Source organism: Glycine max, chromosome 19 (assembly GCF_000004515.6).
Source record: "Glycine max cultivar Williams 82 chromosome 19, Glycine_max_v4.0, whole genome shotgun sequence".
NCBI lineage: Eukaryota > Viridiplantae > Streptophyta > Magnoliopsida > Fabales > Fabaceae > Glycine > Glycine max.
Genome location: NC_038255.2, coordinates 23,442,451 through 23,446,468, shown reverse-complemented (window position 1 = coordinate 23,446,468; position 4,018 = coordinate 23,442,451).

Here is a 4,018-nt window from a genome sequence, read left to right as displayed (position 1 = left end):
GGAGGATAGTGGCCCGGGGGAGATGGCGATCAACGGAGGCTCTTCATCATAGTGGACAGCTCTTCGGACTAGTTTTATATACTTTTTGAGGGTGGGTGTATCTAGGACTGACTGTTAGGTTTACTCTTTTGTTTTTGTATGGGTAGACCTGATGTATAGGAATCTGATGATTGTATACATATGGCTGAAGCCACCACTATGGACACCTTTGCTCTGGATGACACTGTATTTTGTAAAACTCCCATATTTTGGACAGCTTTAAATGATGAATGTAGTTATGATCGATCTTGTTATTTGAAAAGAAAGCATTAGCAAATTTATTTGTAAAAGAGTTTATCAACCGTATTTTATTCTTTTATTTTCACGTGACGACCTAAAGTAATGGCTGGTACATTCTTCCTTTTGAAACAGCAAAATAGTTTAGAGATTATAAGCGGTAAGAAAGAAATGACTCCGAATAGAGTTGTGAACTGGCCATTCAGGACTCTATAGTGAGGATTTTCCTTCTAAACCTAGTTATGGAGAAAAGAGAAAGAAATGAAAAAGAAAAAGAAGAAAAAAAAATTTACCATGGTTTTTGTTAATTAAATCATTATTATTAAACCAGTCATTATTTTGGGGACGCCACACCACCCACTCTGGGTACCGAGCTACAGCTAAGAACCCTGCATCAAATTGCTTCCTTACTTCTTCTTTAATTTTTAAAGACATCTCGGGTCTCATTCTTCGTAACTTTTGCTTAACCGGGGAAGACCCAGGATTCAAAGGCAACTTATGCTGCACAATGTCAGAATCCAGACCGGGCATGTCTTGATATGACCACGCAAAGACATCTTGATACTCTTCAAGAAGGGTTATCAAGCCTTGGCGGATAGGCGCGGTCATACCAGTTCCTACCTTTACTTCTTTCTTTTCCTCCGTGGTCCCCAAGTTTACCAATTCGGTTTCTTCTTCGTGAGGCTTCATTTCACGTTCATCCTGAGCGACCAACCTCTCCAACTCTGGTGAAAGGACGTCCTCATCCTCTTCCTCGTTTATCGTTTGGCTTATATCTTGATCGAAATTGATTGTCAAACCCTCGTTGTTAGGATCCTCAAAGAATCGACCCTCATATCTATACCAAACAAGACAAAACATGCAAAATGATATGAGAAAAGGTGGAATTGCAAGAACAGATGAAACAAGATCTCTTTGTTTTATTTAATAAGGTAGGTTTCACAAAACAAAAGAGAAAGGAAATCTATAGGCTCTAATTACATTGAATCAGCGGTATAGACTTTCAACTGGCTTATCACGCGCCAGTTCCCCACTTGAGAATCGGGATGGCATGGTTGCACAAAACTTGGCGGGTCTTGAGGGAACTCCTCTTCTACTGCGGCCACCTCTTCCTCAGACACCATTTTGGCACTGGTGAAACACTGGCTAATACGGCCGGGCCATACCCTATCCGCCCGAAGTCTTGACGGCACATTCCTCCTCCCCGGCATCCCGGGTTCATACCCTAATCCATATTTGTATGCATTTCCCTTGATATCGACCACGTCGGCATTTCCGAGGCCGTCCTTGCCTAGACCCATTCCGGGCTCAAATCCGATCCTGAGCATAACACGCGCCACCATTATGGCCGCGTTGGAGAGAGAAGGTAGCAACGGACTTGGTTCCACAGAGGCGCAGCTCACCACCTCGAAGGATTGGAAAGCCGTTTCCAATGATTCTTCCGCCGCTTCTACGTATGGGGCGGAGGAGGGGCAGCTCACTAACATATCCTCTTCACCCGACACTATCACTAAAAGTCCACCCACTGCGAACTTCAATTTCTGGTGAAGCGTTGAAGGGACCACTCCCAGGGCATGAATCCAAGGTCTTCCCAAGAGGCAGCTATAGGCGGGATTTATATCCATTACTTGAAACACCACATTGCAAGTGTGGGGGCCTATCTGAATGGGAATGTCGATTTCCCCCATCACTTCCCACCAAGTACCATCAAAGGCTCGCACCACCATCGAGCTCGGTTTTAAACGTGACGCACTAAAAGGAAGCTTTTCCAAAGTGGTCTTCGGCATTACATTTAAACTCGATCCATTGTCGATAAGCACCTTTGCGACAACATGGTCCATACACTTTACCGACACATGAAGAGCCTTGTTGTGTCCTCTCCCCTCTACGGGAATCTCTTCTTCCGCAAACGCGATATAATTGTTGGTGGTTATATGATTAACGATGCCTTCAAAACCCTCCACTGAGATATCGTGGGCTACATGGGCATCATTGAGGACTTTTATCAACAGCGTACGATGAGGCTCAGAGTTTATGAGCAGTTCAAGCAACGAGATCCTTGCTGGAGTTTTATTCAGTTGCTCGACTACCTTAAACTCGCTTTGTTGGATGAGGCGAAGGAACTCATGGGCCTCTTCCAAAGTCACCGTCTTTCCTTGAAGACCTTCTTTCTTTTCAGCCCCTCTTACCACTGGAGGATCTACTTCTTTCGAAGGGGTGGCTACGTCTGTGGGCTCTTGGACCATGGGCGCTTTCCCCTTGGAGGGCAACTCCGTCGGGTGAGGGGAAGCGAACACCCGACCACTGCGGGTTACGCCACTGAGGCCGGTGATGTTGGTCACCTTAGCTGACAGGGAGTCAACTTCGGTTGCAACTCTTTCACTGAACGCGGGAGGGGTATACTTCCATGGAATGACCTTATTACTTTGATATGCAAATGGTGTTGGCTTGGGCGCTGTCCGGGGGTATATGGGTGTGGAGCCGGTCCCTTTCCTGGTAAAACATATCACTAGGGCCTTGGGGGTTAGAGGAACCTTCTTCTCTTCCGACTGCATGCAAATTTGTGGTTCTTCCCTCCCTCCTATGGACACTTCAAGCTGCCCGCAATCCATGAGCCTCTGAAGCAATTCTTCTACTGCGGGACAGGTTTCCATGTCATGCGATTCCCCAAGGTGAAACAAACATTCGTCCCTTTCGCCTCCGCCACGGGAGACCATACATGCCACTTGCAACGATTGGTAGATAAAACGTCTGGAAGTAGCCACCTCTCCTAATCTCCTTGCCCGCGATGTCCCACCCTCTTGGATGGCGTTTACGCTAGCCTTTCCATGACTAGCTAGCGGGTTAGTTTTAACATTTGGGCCTTCCTCTTGAAACGATAGCCAGCTGGCACTGATTAGGTGCTGCACTTTATACTTGAACGGGCGGCAGGAGTCAATGTTGTGTCCGGGAGCTCCACTATGGTACGCACACTTGGCACCCGGGTCATACCACTTGGGGTAGGGTGGCAGGAAGACCCTCCCGGGTATGGCTACTGTCGCAACGTGCCCTTCGTGGGCGAGCGAAGGCGAGGCTCACGGGTGCGCTTCCCAAAGGAGGAAAGATGCGCGGAGTCGCCACCAACGTTTATTTGTGGAAAACGTCGGGAAAACCGAAGGAAACCGGTCCAAATGAAAATTCTAAGTCCGGGAGTTGTATTTACGCTTGAGGAAGGTATTAGCACCTCTCACGTTTGTCTCAAAAGACAACAACCTATTTTTTAGAATTGTGAAATTGTGTTATGTTACTTTTTATTTCTTTTTATTTTTTGAGGTCGACAAAAGCGGGGCTTTTGCTCCTACGTACCCTCCTTTGGAGAGGAAATCAGACCTACGTAGTTCTTACTTATGCGTGAATCAAGTGATTCTTTTTACTTGAAGAGTGATCATTTAAAGGCGTTGGACCTTAAAAATGATCCACTTTTACTTAGTAAGAAACTGAAATGATAAACTTTCAAGAAAAACCTATTTTTGTGGACGAGCTTGACTAGGCGAGTTGATTTTAGCCTTAGTTTCACTTTAGTTATTAGTCAATTCAATTAAGAATGAGAAATCCCAAAGAGAAAACGTCTGATTGATCTTACGCTTTTATTTTACTAAAAGGTATTTTTTTATTATTATATTATTATTTCACCTCTTTTTTGATTTCCAACGTGGTTACGGCACGACCGAACGGTCGGAATTCATTTTAACCAAAATTAACG